Source organism: Anolis sagrei, chromosome 3 (assembly GCF_037176765.1).
Source record: "Anolis sagrei isolate rAnoSag1 chromosome 3, rAnoSag1.mat, whole genome shotgun sequence".
Lineage (NCBI taxonomy): Eukaryota > Metazoa > Chordata > Lepidosauria > Squamata > Dactyloidae > Anolis > Anolis sagrei.
Window position 1 is genome coordinate 117,539,522 of NC_090023.1, and position 18,202 is coordinate 117,557,723.

Below are 18,202 nucleotides of genomic sequence, written 5' to 3' on the forward strand. Positions count from 1 at the left end.
CTAAAGCTAAAGAAGCTGTCCTGGTCTTAAACCAGTGTCTGTCATCAGCAATGGACTGGATGAGGGCAAACAAATCGAACCTTAATCCAGACAAGACAGAAGTGCTCCCAGTCAGTCAGTAGGTAAATCAGGGAATAGGAATCCAGCCTGTGTTAGATAGGGTTACACTTCTCTTGGAGACAGGTTCACAATTTGAGGGTACTCCTGGACTTGGTATCTTAGAGCCAAAAGAAATACTATGTATTCCACCATCAACAATGTCTATGTCCCCAGCATTTTGCCATAAAGTGGTCAGAATGATCAGTTGCAAATTGGTTTCCATTTATCTTTCTGTTCATAATTTCCTTTTATGCAATGATAATGTTAAAGAAATAAAGTTATATTTAATTTGTTATTTAAATGATTTTATTTTTACTTAATTAGCATTCTCTCCAAAGGAACATATAACAAAATTAGGTTTATGGTGGATAATTTTATTCCTTTTAAAATATAGTTGAAGCTTTTAGTTACTTTGATCGTTATGGCAATATAGCCTCACTGAGTTGTGGGAAAGATCATACTGTTCAAATGCTGGTTTGTGTTGTATCTTGAGTAGTAATATTTTGATATTTAAAAAGTAACTAAAAGGTAATTGGGTTGCTTTAAGTTTTTCGGACTGTATGGCCATGTTCCAGAAGCATTATCTCCTAACATTGTGATGTCCTCACAACCTCTGAGGATGCCTGCCATAGATGCAGGTGAGATGTCAGGAGACAATGCCTCTGGAACATGGCCATACAGCCCGAAGAACTTATAGCAGCCCAGTGATTTTGGCCATTAAAGCCTTCGACAATACGTTAAATATTTTGATTACTTTTTCAAAATAGAAAAGTACAGTGGTATGCACTGGGATTTGCTTCCATCCCCCCGTAGATACCAAAATCCATGTATTCTCAAGTCCCATTATATATGACAGTGTAGCAAAATGGTATCCTAATATCCTATAGCAAAATTAAGGTTCACTTTTTTTTGGTGTAAAATACAGTTTCAAGCTGTGGATGGTTGTATTCATGGATGCAGGGTCCATGGATATGGTGAGCCAATTGTAAACCAAAATTGTAGCTAGCTATTTTTGTGCTTTGGAAACATAATTGCAAGCACTTTTAAGAAGGAACTTTTCAAGCTTGCATAAAAGGTTTCTAAATAATTTCCTTCCTCCCTTCAAAAGATAAACATCCTCTTCCAAATGCTTTTTGTTTGATGGACATCTAAAATCTATATAATATACTCAGCTTGAAACTCCTGAAAGCAATTAGAGGGATAGTCTCCCATTACATCTCTTTGATCATAGAGATTAGTTGAAATGCCTCGTGGGTACCTTTTGCTCATCTTCCTGCCAATGGAACACTGTTAGTAAAGACAAACAGTAAACATCTTGCTCCTGTCTGTATTATTCAAGTTAAGTGTTTATGGGAATCAGCTGCTGTTTTGAGTCTGTTAACTCCTGCTGCCTGTTCCAATGATTTGCAAACATTTGGGCAAAGCATACAGATATCTTTTAGGGGTCAGAATCATACATCACTTCAGATATTGTTGACCCACATGTCCCAGCAAGTCTACCTAGCATGGTCAGTGTTGAGGCATACTGGGAACTGGATTCCACCAACATCTTGAAGATCACATGATTGCCATTGCTCTTACACCTATTGGAGTTCCCATACTTTGAAATTTGCTGCTAGTATCTATCTGAAAGTGCTCCCTGGTGGTGCAGTGGGTTAACTGCTCAGCTGCTGAACTTGCTGACTGAAAGGTTGGTGGTTCAAATCCGGGGAGCAGGGTGAGCTCCAGCTGTTAGCCCCAGCTTCTGCCAAACTAGCAGTTCAAAAACAGGCAAATGTGAGTAGATTAATAGGTACTGCTTCTGCAGGAAGGTAACGGCTCTCCATGTGGCCACATGACCTTGGAGGTGTCTATGGACAACACCAGCTCTTTGGCTTAGAAATGGATATGAGCACCACCCCCTACCAGAGTTGGCCATGGCTAGACTTAATGTCAGGGGAAAACTTTACCTTTACTTTATTTATCTCAAATAAAGACAAGTTAGATTTGCGACTTTGGTGAACCAACCTGCAGTTTCGCCTGTATGATAATGTTTGACATTTCTTTACATTCAGTTCATGAATAGATTTATGACCCCCTACCAAAAAAAAAAAAGGAACCAAGTCAAATTCCTTAACATAATGGTATCTACAGGGTAAATTATAGTTATTTCAATGTGAATATGTGGGCCCTGTTGTTTCTGCTTTTACTGTAGGCATTAAAGGTTAAGAGCACCTCAGAACAAAGCTGTGGAAATTCTGCTACATAACAGCAAACGTGGTAAAATATATAGGAATTCAAAGCCACACTTTTTTTTTAATCAGCTGCACACTTTAACATTTTTATATAGGCAAGTTGTAACACCCTTTTAATGAAAAAGCTGTCAATAATAGATAATTTCACTAAAAATTGAAAATAAAATTCTCAACTGTTCCTAGTTATGATATTTAATGGATTGGTTACACTCACTAAAAGAAGGAAGGGAGGATGATGGGGAAAAAGGAAGACAATAGCACAAAATCAATAATTTATAGTTAGGCGGAAATTCATTCCCACCTTTAACTCTTCTAAATTTTTGTTCACATTTAAAATGGATTAAAATGAATAAAGGCTCTGAGAGATGGAGACTTGAAGTCATTTATTTTTTTCAGGTCTCAGTTTGTCTTGAGAAAAAGTTCTCAATATCTTTCTTTTTTGTTAATTCAAAGCATTATATTCTACATCAGACTTGTCCATTTGCAATTATTTATTTATTTATTTATTTATTTATTTATTTACTGCATTTGTTGACCGCCGTTCTCAGCCCTAGGGCGACTCACGGCGGTGTATAACATATAAAAACAGTTTACAATAAGGGAATATCACAACAATAATATCAACATAACAATCAATAGTACAATTACACTAAATCATCCACGCCATCTCATCGTAGAATCATAAACCAATCTCGTTATCCATATTCCGTTCCAGTCATCATTGCTAATTGTTGTAGCACTTAGTCGAACGCCTTCTCAAATAACCATGTCTTTAGTCTTTTGCGGAATGTCATAAGGGAGGGCGCCTGTCTGATGTCTACAGGGAGGGTGTTCCACAGCCGGGGGGCCACCACCGAGAAGGCCCTATCCCTCGTCCCCGCCAGGCGTGCCTGAGAGGCAGGCAGGATCGAGAGAAGGGCCTCCCCAGATGATCTCAAGGTCCTCGTGGGCTCATAGGCCGAGATGCGGTCAGAAAGGTATTTTGGGCCGGAACCGTTTAGGGCTTTATAGGCCAAGACCAGCACCTTAAATTGGGCCGGGTAGCAAATCGGCAGCCAGTGGAGCTGGAACAACAAGGGCGTTGTGTGCTCCCTGCGTCCCGCTCCTGTTAGTAACATGGCTGCCGCGCGCTGGACTAGCTGAAGCTTTCGGGTTGTCTTCAAGGGCAGCCCCACGTAGAGAGCGTTGCAGTAGTCAAGGCGGGATGTGACCAGAGCGTGTACTACCGTGGCCAAGTCAGACTTCCCGATGTCTAGTGAATTACTCATTCACTAGACATCTAGCAAAAAGTCAGAGAGTAAATTTAAAGTAGTAACCTAAATTCCTTGACTTGGTCACTCCACATTGCTGTCCAAAGCAATTGCATGGGGATTCTCCAGAAAAGAAGACTCCACCACAGTTCAAGGAAGTGCATTCCACTGTCTATAGTTCTCAGTTGTCAAGTCAGATGCTGAATTCCCTTGAGTTCTGCAGAATTCACTCTCAGATAGTGGATATGAGACTGCAGTTACAAAGAAAATGCTGAAATCCTATTTGACTGAGGTCGGAGGCTTCTGATGGCTCTGTGTCATGTCTAAATGACGTGACGGAGTTTTGGAGCAGGGAGTGGGGAATTTCCCCTCCAGAGCTGCGTGCATAATTTAGATCAATAGTCCCCAACCCCTTAATACATTCCTCATGTTGTGGTGACCCCCAACCATAAAATTATTTCCATTGCTACTTCACAACTGTAATTTTGCTACTGTTATGAATCATACTGTAAATATCTGATATGCAGGATGCATTTTCATTCACTGGACCAAATCTAGCACAAATTTGTTTAAACTAGAAGACTGGTGAGATTGATTTTGTCATTTGGGAGTTGTAGTTACTGGGATTTATAGTTGACCTACAATCAAAGAGCATTCTGAACTCCACCAACGATGAAACTGAACCAAGCTTGGCACACAGAACTCCCATGACCAACAGAAAATACTGGAAGGGTTCAGTCGGCATTGACCTTGAGTTTTGGAGTTGTAGTTCATTTACACCCAGAGAGCACTGTGGACTAAAACAATGATGGATCTGGATCAAACTTGGCATGAATACTCAATATGCCCAAATGTGTACACTGCTGGAGTTGGGGAAAATAGACCTTGCCATTTGGGAGTTGTTGCTGGAATTTATAGTTCACCTACAATCAAAGAGCCTTCTGAACCCCACCAATGATAGAATTGGGCCAAACTTCCCACACAAACCCCCCATGACCAACAGATGTTCTGATGGTCTTTGGTGACCCCTCTGACACCCCCTTGCAACCCCCCAGGGGCCCTGACCCCCAGGGTGAGAAACACTGATTTAGATAATTTAGATCAGTGGTTCTCAACCTGTGGGTCCCCAGGTGTTTTGGCCTACAACTACCAGAAATCTCAGCCAGTTTACCAGCTGTTAGAATTTCTGGGAGTTGAAGGCCAAAAATATCTGGGGACCCCACGTTGAGAATCACTGATTTAGATCATTCATTAGGGAAGTTCCTTTGCTTTTCGCATAGGAAAACTGCATCTAGGAATAGGAAGATGGTCCTTCTATCCTTCCTCCACAGGCTGCTTGAGCCTGCAGAAGCAGAATGTCTGTGAACACTACTCCTGGAATTGTACATGGCGATCCCAGGAGCAGTCTCAATAGGTTCCACACTGCCAATGATCTGAACCTTACTGAAACTTCTGGATCTTTGCAAATGTTTCTAAAATCAGGTTAAGGTGTATTATCATAAAGTATTGTTTTAAGGATGGCTCATGATAATGCACCTCTACACTACAATAAATGGTAGTGTAGGCCTTGGGTAGCAAGATGTAGCGAATGGTGACTGGTGCTTCTCTCCTCACTGAAAGTCACAGTGCTGCTGGTGCTGTAGTTGTCTCAGTTCCAACCCTTATCAGGCTTCTAAATACACTTTACTGTTGTGCCCATACTCTGTCCCCAGAGGCGGCTCAACACGGTAGGCAAATTACGCTTTTGCGTATAGCGTGCGTCTCGGGGGGGTGCACTCTTGAGGAGCTCTTGAGGTGCCCCTGCCCCGAAGAACACCAAGAGGCAGCTCGCTCTCCCTCCCTCCTTCCCTCACAAGTGCCCATTGGGCCTCTCCTCCTCCTCCTCACAGGACAAGGGAGACAAAAACGCCAGTGTGCGTCCCTGTCCAGGTGTTAGGAAGTGCGTGGAGAAGGAGGGGCGATGCAGGGTGCGCACTTCCTAATGCCGGGAAAGGGACGTGCAGCAGTGTTGCCGAGCACGCAGGAAAAGAGGCATGCACGAGGCCTCTTTTCCTGCATGCCCAGCAACGCCGCTGCGCATCCCTTTCCTGGCGTTAGGAAGTGCACGCCCTGCATTGCCCCTCCTTCTCCGCGCACTTCTTAACACTGGGAGAAGGACGCACGCTGGCATTTTTTCCTCCCTTGGCCTGTGGGACTTGCTGCGCACGCCTCCCATTGGGCCGAGCCCTGCTGGCCCTGCCCCCTTTCACCCTGTGAGCCTCCAGAGGTAAGCAGAACGCGCTCGGACCCAAAATGGCCGTGGCGGGGCTTTGCCTTTTGCACAGCTCTCAGGCCGGGATAACAAGGGCTTGCTCTTTCAGGACCGAATTTCCCTTCTGAGTGGTCAATTTCTCTCACTTCCTGCTGTCTCACCCCTGTTCCTAACTAGGAATTGGATGTTTTGGACTGCCTGTAGTCTTTTTTAATGGGTGGGTTGTTGATTTGATCTTCGAGATGTGAAATAAGAGGGATTTGGGCAGTGTTGGCCCTTTTGCAATTGGCTGGTCACTATCTGAAACCATAGTGTTTTTTGAATGGATTGGAATATTGGGTTGCTGTGAGTTTGGCCATGTTCTAGAAGCATTCTCTCCTGATGTTTCACCCATATCTGTGGCAGGCATCCTCAGAGGTATACACATGCCCCTATATATATATATATGGTGGGGAGGGGGGCGCCAAAATACTGTTTGCTTACCATTGAAAATTACCTAGGGCTGCCTCTGCCTGTCCCACCAAGTCCCTCCTTCCTCCTCCTCCTCCTCCTCCTCCTCCTCCTCCTCCTCCTCCTCCTCCTTTCTAGGGCTGCTCATTTTTTTTTATACTTACTTTTGCTGTTTGTCTCCTGAAGTAAACATAGCCAGTGCATTCTTACACAAAGTCAAAACTTTTGGAAAGAGCAACAAAGTCACTATGCACAGAGAATGGATAGTGGTAGATTGGAGTGGAAGCTGGAGACTGCAAGCAGCTCATGACCAGGGAGCTACAAAGATGGGGATACAATGGAACTTATCTGCTTAGGTCACCTTGCTAACCTTTTAAAAAAGGTTTCATAAAATATGCTCTTTCTATAGCTGACCATCCTTCAGCATACAACAACGTCCACCCCTCCCTCAACTTTACATTCTCCTCTATTACTGGAATGCAATACAATCCTCATATCTATGGGGGATACATAGCTGGGCAAACTATGGAAATGAGAAACTGCAGATAATAGTGAATCTTATTTTAAGAAATGACTTTTGGTAGAAGCATACCATAGAATCGCACTGGATAACCTAGAAAATGCCTAGAGAGTACACCTCTAGCATTTTTAGATATCCCAGAGCAACCCCATGGTCAATATCCAGCAGAAGCATATCATGAAATCCTGCTGAAAGACCTAGAAAATTTCTAGAGATAACTTTTTAAAATTCAATTAAGTAAAATTACAGGCACTAGTTCCACAAATACATTTATAGTGAGGGTCAAGTTAACATATCTGTCTATGCCCCTTCCTTCTTATTTTTTTGATAGTGCAGAATTGAGCTATTAGTCTAGGCAATTTTTCCTTGTTATTCTAGAAATCTTCATTGAGGTCAGCATCAGTATAAAGTATGTTACCATTCAATACCATTTCCACTTGTTACTTATTACAGTTATGAGCTCGGGTGTTTGCGTGTGTTTAATCCAACTGCCTCAGAACTACTTCAGCTTCTGTCTTAATTTAATTGTTGGAAAAGCATAACAGATGATTTAAGTAAGTGAAAGTTCTCCACTTCCCTTCCTCCCAGCTTTAAAAGCCTGCCTAACAGGCTTTGCCAGTTTTTACCCTCAAAGGCTGGCAATCTCTCCACTTAAGTGGAGACAGCCTAATCCAAATAGTTGGCTCCCCTAGCAGAAGGCGTTCTACTGATCTGTGAATTTGAAACTCTCCTGTCTCTTCTATCAGATCATCGACTGGTTCATTTCCAGTATCTCTCTTTTCCTTTCTTCACCCGTGTTTGGCAGTGGCAAAATATCTGAAGAAATCACATGCTGTGTTTCCAGTTCAGTTGTTTCTAGCTTGCTGAAGTAATCCTTGATTGATTATACAACCTTTCTTCACTAGTGTGCAAGATTTCTACCTAGAATGCAACTGGGAAAAGGAATCTTTCCCTTGGAATTGATAAGGGGAAGAGGTAACCTGTTTGTACATGTTATTTGCACACTTGATTTGAGGAACATGTACTATTTAGATGATTTCAGCAGTCTTGAATGCTAGAGTGAGACCACTTAGGTGTAAAACATATAGGACATCAGAAACAAATCATGACCATTGGTGTAATGGAATCAGGGTCATAGGGTCCAAGTGCTAGTGCTTTTGCTTAGCAGGATCACTAGAAACATACCCCCACCACCCCAAGCCTTACTATAACTTGAGCCTTCACTGTAGCTGGAGGTATTTTCCCAGCAACACTGTATTCTTTGTTGTTGTTCATTCGTTCAGTCATCTCCGACTCTTCATGACCTCATGGACCAGCCCACGCCAGAGCTCCCTGTCGGCCGTCACCACCCCCAGCTCCTTCAAGGTCAGACCAGTCACTTCAAGGATGCCATCCATCCATCTTGCCATCCATCCATCTGTATTCTTATGGGCTATTTATTCATCTAGTAGCACAAAATATTTTGGAGGTTGTTTGGTTATGAATGGACTGTAAGACTCATTAATTTTATTAATGGATTATAGGACTCATTAACTTTATAAGATAATTGCTTCTGCTAGAACTAATTTGGTAATATGGATCAATGAAGGTTGTTGCATCTTTGGACTCTTCAAGTGGCTTTGCTGTGACAGGTATTATGAGGGCCTTCCCCTCAAAATTCACCATTGTACTAGGGCTCAAGGCAGATTTGTAGCCTGTGCCTGTAATAGGACAAAAGAACAAAGTTGATTTCTTTTTGTATATGGTTACTCCTTTGTTGAAGGAGATTATGTGGCCCTCCAGATGTGGTTGAACCACAACTCCATTCCTAGCATTTAGAAAATTGTAAGGAATGCTGGAAGTTGAAATTCTACGCCATCTGGATGACTGCACAGTTCCTACACCTGCATCATAAAATATGCTCAAAAAGTTTCACAATTACAAAAACTTCAAACTCAAACAGCTTCACATAAAAAGATTTATTTATTTATTTATTTCGTGTCAAAAGCATGGCAAAAATAAACAAGTATAAAATGGATAAAATAGAGGGAACACAAGCAGCTAAATAATTTTAGACTAAAAATGGGTAACAGCAACCACATTATCTATTGCTTTAAATAGTTCTTCCTCTTGCATGAGGCAAGGCATTGTGGACAAGCATACAGATGTGGAGTTTTTTGTTCTGTTCCACAGTCTCACAAGGTGGAGGATTCTTCTAGATAGTGCCATTTTGCCAGGTTATCTTTTGAACTGCCCACTTAACTTCCGAGTCTATTCAGTAACTTCTACATTGCCCATTCTTGGTTTGCCCCTAGAGGAAGGCCCTTGTGGGGCTCATCCAGTTGGAATTGCCTGATTTTGCTGCCCACAGGGATACTCTTTCTGTTGCTGGAGGGACATTAAGAGGGGTGGTGATTCTCAAGAAACTTTTCCTTGATTTAAGTCTACTGGGAGGAGGATGGTAGCCATGCAGTGGGTGGCTTTCACAGTGGTCTGCATAATGAAAATTATTAGACTTTTTTTTGTACAGTATTAAAACTATGGTGTTATATAGGGATTTGAGGTGGAGTTCTAGGTTTTAGTCCACAATGAACTATAAAGCTCTCTGTGTGACTTTAAACCAGACAATGTTTCTCAAATTCGACCTATGCAGGGGTGGGAAGGGAAACCAGGCTGTTTTTCTGTACCAGGGGCCCACCAGGGGAAGCACAATCTGCAAAAAATGCCCCAAACAGAGAACAAAGCAAAGCAAAACTAGAAATGATCATAAGACTTGTTTTTGAAACAACAGGAATTATTTTTAACATGTTAAACAATTGCTGCAAACACTGTAATTAGGTGTGTGCAATTTGGCTAAAGGGCAACCCATTTTTAGGATCTGAATTTCGTTGGATACCCAGATCGGTTTTCTGGGAGTCTCCTGAAAATTGGCTAATAGGGAAATATGTTTTTGGCTATGCAACCGAAAAATCTGAGAAGATCTGGCCCACTGGCAGGAATGGAGAACTCATGAGGCTCCCCTTTCTATTCCTGGGATTGTTTCCTTTCTTCCTTACAAGGGTTTGAAGAACATGGTTAAAGAAGCACCCCTCCTGGGACCCTTTCCTATCTTTCTTTCAAGGGAGTCTGGGTTTGAAGAATGGGGTTAAGAAAGCATGCACCACATGCTCCTGAACAGAAGGGAAGAAGCCATGTCTGGTGGCCACGTGGACCATTTTGGGGGAAAAAAAGTGGCAGGTGACCTTTTACAATCCCAGCCATCCGAACATGCTGAACAAGCCGGATTGGCTGAAGAGAACCATCCAATTTGAATCCGTGCACAAGCCTAACTGTAATGTATATAAAAGGTGAATTGATTTTCAAGAAAAGGACGTTCACCTTTTTAGACCATGAAAAGAGCTGCCTGAGGTGTCTGGAGTAAGGCTGCCATTTTCCTTGGTTAGTCAGATTTTATCTAGATCCTAGGCATTTTATTTGGTACCCTGTTTGGGTTACAACTTAGCCCAGATTTTAAAGGTAATTCTATAGCCCTTCTCTGAGCCAAGAAATAAGGGGGAAATACAGTACTGTCATTTAGCAAGGTTTCTAGTGCTGCCTTTTAATATTTACTTAATGAGTAAAATGTCACAGAATCTCTGAGATGTAAACTGACCCACTCATGGGTGAACATTGTAGTTTGCAAGGAAGGGCTAGTCTGTTTGCAGAGAGCAAAAGTCAGTTTTTAAAGAACTGTCAGAATAGTCAAACAGTAAGAAGCTTGTCAAGATAAGGTAAATGCTTGCTATGGAACTGAGATTTCTGTAAGTAGGTTCATGCAGAAATAGTTTAATTTCCAAAAGGAAATGAAGTTCTTTCTTCCAGTGACCTCAGAGCAGTATCTTACTTATTTCTTCTCCTCCCCACAACAATACAGCAACACAATTCCGCATTTCCTTGTCTCAGGTATGATATAGTCTTTTGAATTGTTTTATTGAGATGGACAATCAACTAAGTTAAAAGAGCCTATTTATATTTAGATCTGTTAAGATTTTATTCCACTTTCTACTGCAGTGTAGTGCATCATGCTCAACATGATATCACCACATTATAATAGCCGGTTTAGTCATACTGGTTTCTAGGTTTTGTTCAGGCTTGACTTGCTCTTGGATCCATTTATTTGTCTTTTGAGCAGTCCATAGTAACTACAGAACTCTTTTCCTGCACCACATATCCAACAAGTTGAATTCTTCCCTATCAGCTTTTTTCGCTGTCCATCTTTCACAATATTTATAGAAACTAGAAATACCATGGCATGGACAATTCTTTCTTTAGTATTCAATTATACATCTTTACACATCAGAACTAGGTTTTTATATGTCTGTGTAGAGAGGGCCTGAGGTAGATTTAATGCAGTTTGACACCATGTTTACTCCCATGCCTGAATGATATGAAATCATGGGAAATGTAGTTTTACAGTCTTTAGCCTCCTCTGCCAAAGTGTGCTGATGCCTCACCAAAATACAATTCAGCCATGGTATTTAAAATGGTATCACACTGCATTGATTCTATAGTGTAGATGCCCTTAAGCCAAGTCGGTTCTTTTTATGTTTTTAAACTGCATTGAAATCAAAGAGATGAATGTGCTTCACTTTGATTTGCAGGAGGCAGTGTCTCCCAAAATTTGGTGTTTATAGGACACTACTGAACCTGTTCCCAGAGATGATTTGCAGCAGTGAAAAGACTGTGCGTTTGAAATGGAGTGCTGAATTATGTCTTCACTCTTGGCTGGTGAGATGTGCCAGCACGGATGGAAAATTTGCAGTTGGCCCTGTGCCTGCAAGTCATATGAACTAGCTTTAAGACTCAACTCTACCAAGGCTTAACCAACCAAATATATTTTCCTGGTTCTTAAGCAGTCATCTTCCCTAGTTATCCTGTGTTTCTTAATTTCCATAGTGTTTAAATCACCCTTCTCTAGTCGGTGCTTGCCAGATATGCTGTTTTGAGATGATGGGAGTTGCAACCCACCACAATAGGAGAGATGTCAGGTGGAGAAAAATCTGAGATAGCATTCCTATTCCTTGTCATCTTCTTTTCAAATAGCTGAAAATCATGTTTTTAAAAGTTGCATTTAAAACTCAATTCCACTCCAAAAATGCTCACCTTCGCATGAGTGTATATTTCTGCAGTGATGCAAAACTTCCTTCCCATCTCACTGTGTGGACTGCTCCAGCGCATATGCACATTTAAAAAGCCCCCAAAAGCTAACTGGGCTGTCAAAAATGTAACCATGGACACATAGGTAGCTAAAGGGAAGCAGAATTGGAAAGCAATTAGAATTCTCTGTAACCATTCCTTTCTTTAGATCTTTATAATATTAAACAGAGCTTGAATTTAGAGTTGGGTGAAGAGAATAAGAAACCTGCTTGTGTAGATCTCTGCATGAGTGCATATGAGATCCAGCCACATCTTGGAGACATATATTTATTTATTTATTTATTTATTTATTTAAAAAACTTCCACCAGATGTCCTCCATCCACCCTCCATCTTGATCCACTTCAAAAGAAGTTGTGAGGATGGTGGGGAAGCATTTCTTGAGACTGACAGGTCTGTATGTGGACTTGCTGTCAGGTCCTGGGATTTTTTGCCCCACTTTTAAAACCTGCATGTTGATGCTATCTGAAAGTGCCCAATATAATATAATTAATTTTAGTTAATTACAATTTCAGGGCTGTGGCCTCACTCAGGCTGAGAATGACAATCACCTGATTCAGTGGGATTTGTACTGTGCCTCATGCTGTAGAATTAAAAAAATACTACTGTTTGTAAAATAATAGTAACAAAAATAACTATTATTATAAATAGCAATTTTTTTATAGAAGTGATAAAGAATTGCTTTGCAAACATTATTTCATTTATGAATTCAAATGTAGTATTTATACCCCTAGATCGAAAAGCAAGTTGAACCATTTAAAACAACGAAATAAAATAAAATAAAATAAAAGACATAACCTAAAATGTATCTGCCAAATAGTGCCGGAGCCTCCCCAAACTACAATTCCCATGACTCCATAGCAGTAACCCATGGCAGTTAAAGTGGTGTCAAACTGTGTTAATTCTATAGTGTAGATGCATCCTAGATTTACTTTAAGAACTCTTTATTGTGGTTTCTGCCCTTTAACAGTTTTTTCTCTTTGTTCCACAAGGACTAGAAATAAAAAAAAATCACAGAAAGAAAAAAAATCCAGGTTGCAAAGAATATCCTGCAGAAGTGTTTGGGTCTTTGGGGTGCATATTTAAGGAGAACTACAGCATATGGTTTTCCTCTTCTGCTGCTTAATAGTTTGGTCTCTGGTGAATCTGCATACAAAAAATGTCTTCCTCTTGCTGGAGTTCACAAATGAAAGGCTTTTCATTCTCTGATTGCAGGCTAGTTTGCCAAGAAACAAATTTGCACTGGAGAACATCAGTTTAATTTATATATGGGACACAGATGTCATGGAAGCCCGTCCTCTTCTCAGGCTTTTTTGGAAAGCACTAGGGCTGACCCAGCCCAGGAGAGTTCACATGGCAGAGGCAAACTTGGCCAGGAAGCAAAGCCAATAGTCACTGCAAACCCCTGAACCAAAACATTCCTTTGGTGCTTGAATTTCCCTATAATTTGTGCGGATTCCCTTTTTGTCAATGAAGCTAGCAGTGGATAACTGGCTTAGTGCAGTCAGACAAAACAACTGTTCTATTCATTCAGTAATTAGATGATAGCAGTAATGCATGCTTTATGGTTTCCGTTCTTCATTCTTTCCTTGCTTTGAAAGTCTTTGGAGACAAATGCTGGGGTGTTTGGCAAAAGGGAGTCTGTTGTTGAAAAATATCCTGCCCTTACAAAAAAACCTATTTAGGGTTGCTAATACATTCTGTTCTATAAAGCTAAACATTAGCTCAGCGTAGAAGGGGGGGAAAGAGAGAAAGAAATCAGACGAAGGAGAAAAACAATCTGCAACCTTTATGTGTATGAATCTTTGCTTCTCCTTGATTAAATTATGGGAGCAAGCTCTTATTCTTTTCCTTTAAAAATCATCAGCATATGCCCTAATTTAGAAAACATCTAAATTAGGATATGCTAAATGTAAATAATTCAGAATGAAGCTAAGCCAAACCAGTCTTACTATACATGGCAAGGGGATGCGGAAAGGAGTGGAGTGGGGTTGAATGGATTGCCTTACACGATAATCCTATACATGTCTCTTTAGAATTATGTTCCCTTGAATTTCATTGGAAGTGGGTATAGAATAGTCGTTTTCACACTCCACATTCCATTGAGCTTTTATCACAGGAAAGAATGACACTGAAAATGATTCTTGATATGCAAGATTTCAGGTTGAAACCGCTGTTTGTTTACTTTTAAAATATATAGAAAAATGAAATGGAAATAGAAAACGTGAGATGAGGACATTCTCTTTGACAATTATATATTTCTATGCATGCATATAGATTATTTTTATGCATGTACACTGAACATATTTCTATGCATTCCAACCAATATATGACAGTCAGGAACACAAATGGTCACCCTTGGCCAACTTGTACACTGCCATATAATCCAGATTATCAAAGCAGAAAATTCACATTATCGGTTTAGAACTGGATTATATGAATACATTGCCAGATAATCTAGTTCAAATCAGATAATCTGGATTTAATATGGCAGTGTAGAAGTGGCCTTTGTTTTCTTATAGCACCATCCCAACTTTTTGTGCACTGCAGATGTTTTGAACTACAATACCATTGGCCCCAGTTTCATATGACCTGGGATTGGCAAATATGACAACTAAATTTTGAAAGATTTGGTGGATACTAGTTTGGGGAATCATGGTTAATGGAGAATTATATCTGGAAAGGACTAGGAAAAATGAAAATTGTGATATGTAGGAGAGCTGGAGAGTGTCTGCCCTTGCAGATATTGCTGTATTCTAATTCTAGTAAGACTAAGCATCTGGCCAATAGTAAGGTATGATAAGAGTCAAAGTTCAGCAAAACCTGGAAGGCCACAGCTTCCTTATCCCTCAGAGAGGCTGAATAAAAGGAAATTGAGGAGACATCCTTGAATATGAAACTATAATTTATAGATCTGGAATTCTCTTATTGGCAACAGGCAGGACCTAACATTCTGAGAAGGGAGTAGGACATTGGTTAGATGAATTATCCTTTTAGCAATCATGAATGTAAAGATTGCAGATCATTTGCAAAACCAAACTGGCTTTATTAAACAATCTGTTTCTATAGTTGTAGAAGAGTAGATTTGCACATTACATTATTTATTCTCCTGTGGAAGATACCTGCTGTGAAGAGACTGAAGCTGAATGAGCTCCAAAAGGAAAAATATCTTCTTGGAAGGAAACACATTATCAGGAAACGGTATCCCTCCATTCCTCCATGGGATACGTTCATCCTCTGCTACTATGAATAATTATAAGTCTTTAGCAAATTTCCTTTTAGAGGAAGGAGAAAAGAATGATATAAGACTTACTATCATTCTACAGTGTGCTGCTGAACTGAAATTTGATTGGAGTCTCAATTGAAATGTTAACTTTTTTATGAACTGGGGATCTTGGAAATTCTTCTGAAGCAGGCTTTTATTTATAATATTGTCACCAGCATTTCCATGATATCGTCCAATGTTTTCCTGAGATTTATAACTTAGCTATAAAGGTACATTCTGGACTGAAATTTGGCACCTTTGTGCTTCTTGTAACCAAAGTAAGAAATCTTATGGCAAATGCAAAAGCAAATATATCTGAAGGCAAAAAAATCTAGACACTGTTATAGATCAGTCGTAGGCTGGACCTAGGTGCTCCATCGGGTCCACAAGGGTATCCCATCCTGCATTGCATGTCAGAGACTTTGTCCAGTGTGACCAGAGATGCTGGCAAATGGGTAAACAATATCCTTGCAGAGCAGATCGCAACAGTTATCCACATATATCTGCTCTTTATTCCTATATTGCAGGGCAGAGGAAGCTGTGGCTAGCCAGATATTGTTGGACTTTACTGCCTACCAGCCCCAGCAAGCTGGAGAAATCATAAGACATGATGATAATTCAGGAACAACTGGATATGCCTATGCTACATAGTAGGCCTGGGTAACAACGCAAAAATTTGTTTCTAAAATCGATTTGTATTTGGGGGTTTTTTTTGTTTCGATATTTAAAATAATTACAAAATTTTCCCTTAAAAAAGTTTGGTATTTACGAAATTTCGTTAATATTTACAAAACATTTTGTAAAGATGGCGCCCTTTTTTTCCCAATATTTTTTAAATATTTTTTAAATTTAATTATTAATTTAGTAGAATAGGGAGGAGAAATTATTATTGAGGGAAGGCAGGCACTCACTCTGGCGGGCCCTCTCGCTCGCCGCTCGCTCGCCGCTCGCCCTCTCGCTTGCCCTCTCGCCCTTTCGCTAGGATGGGTTCCTTCCAGGAGGGGCTCTTTTTCCCAGGCTGCCAAACTACAACTCCCAGGATGCTACAGCATTGAGCCAATGTGGTGCCAAACCTCATCCAGGCTGCAGTGTAGATGGCTGCAGGATGGAGGGGTTTCCTTCCTCGAATTGAGAGAGAGAGAGAGAGAGAGAGAGAGAGAGAAGAGGAAGCAAGTGAGACGTTTCCAAGGCTCTGCTGATCTGCTTCTGCCATGGCTGAGAAAGAAGGGCACAATGGGGGCTGCCTTTCCAACCAGGAGGGAAAGAAAGGGGAGCCTTCTTTGGAAGAGAGCTCAGAACCCCCCTGCGAAAGGTGAGAGAGAGAGAAAGAAGAGAAAAGGAAAGAAAGAGAAGGAGACCTCCCTCTCGCCCTCTCGCTCGCCCTCTCGCTCGCCCTCTCGCTCGCTTGCTCAGCCGGCGCTGAGAGAGGAGAGCTCCCAGCAAGCATCGCCAGGCGGCCATCTTACGTATTTACGAAATGGACGGAAATACAAAATTTTTTGGCGCCTGCCGTTTCGATATTTAAAAACACTTCCAGGTTTAAAAATAAGTTTTGTAATCGTTTTGTAATTCAAAAATTAACGAATTTTTTAACGAATTACGAATTAACGAAACGAATTGCCCAGCCCTACTACATAGTATGGAAATGGTATTTCTTAGAAATCAGCTATTTACACAAAAGGAAGAGCAGACATATTCAATGGAAGCCAATGATCTTCTTTTTCATTTTTGCATATTATGAAGCCCAGGAGATGCCGTCTTCATAACTGTTAAAAGAAACACTGTGGTTATTGAAAATTGGTGTTTTCCTTTCTTGCATATCCTAAATCTATATGGAGATTCCCATATTTAGGCTTTATTTCCTCCATTCTTTGATTTATTCTTTGTGTTCTTTCTTTTATTTATTTCCCTCACATATTTATTTCGGATGGAGGAAAGTAGCACATACACTCCCCTGAGTCCTACAAGCCAGCTTTAGGGACTTCTGTGAACACGGTTAGGGCTTCTGTGCTATCTAGGATGAAGTCCCAAGATAACATTTTCCCTTATTTCTCTTTAAAAGGGTCAATCCTCTTATTCCCAAAATTCTACTCAATATGTCTCTTTTCTCACCTACTGCAACAAAGAAGTCTGGAATTTTCCTGTCAAATGAGACATAACTCATTTCGTATCATATGCAAGGGAAGAAGTTTGCTCAATGCAAGGTGAGGGAAAAATAGACATGCTTTATAGAGAATATCTCAATGTAGAAAAGGGGGAAAGAGAACACAAAATATTTTCTAGTGTAAAATTTTAAGAAAATATGGATTAAATATTCTTATGTAGGGAAGGTCAATTTGTGGTTGCCCATATATGATGTTGGCAGGAAGGGAACTGTACTTAATCAATAGTGTGTGTGTGTGTGTGTGTCTGTGTGTGGAGTGGACAGTCTGGATAAAGATTCAGAGAAAATCTGTCTCCAATTACTAATTCTGAAAAATTCCCAAGCCATGGATAATGGATAACAAGAGTAAAAAAAAAAAATTATCTCCATTTTCATTCATGAAATGTTTGCTGTGGGTGATGTCACAAGTATCTACCAGTTCAAAATCCCCTTCTGTGAAAATCTTAAAGTTGTAACAGATTTGTTGGGTTCTAGGCATTATAATAAGGAAATGTATTTCCCCCCAGCTGTATGGTTTACAGGCTGCTCTTAGCCCCTTGACTTCCTGTTCTACTTGCCTGTTCACTTCCTTGCTGCCAATGCTCCACAGCACTTTCTGGCTTCAGGCTGAAAGTGAGCTCATACTTTCATCTTGGAGCCTTCTTTTTTCAACTCAATGTTTTCATCATCCGCTGTTTCCTCAGATCTTTCGTTTGCAGCTGACTGCCTGTTTCACTAAGTTTCCACCAGTGCTGCCAACATTTCCAGTTCCTTTCTGATCTTAAACACTGCACTGTTTTCTTCTTTAGTTCCTTCT

At 40.6% G+C, this 18,202-nt stretch overlaps 1 long non-coding RNA gene across 1 annotated transcript in view; it reads right to left on the reverse strand.

The window, feature by feature from the left end:
- Positions 1-6,433: 6,433 nt before the first annotated feature.
- Positions 6,434-18,202, reverse strand: part of LOC132769966 (uncharacterized) — a 41,779-nt gene continuing 30,010 nt past the window's right edge. Inside the window, exons 3-4 of the long non-coding RNA XR_010909572.1 lie at positions 11,926-12,068; positions 6,434-8,504 (exon numbers count right to left, since the gene is read on the reverse strand). This is a non-coding gene — a long non-coding RNA (uncharacterized lncRNA). The remainder of the gene's footprint in view (positions 8,505-11,925; positions 12,069-18,202) is intronic.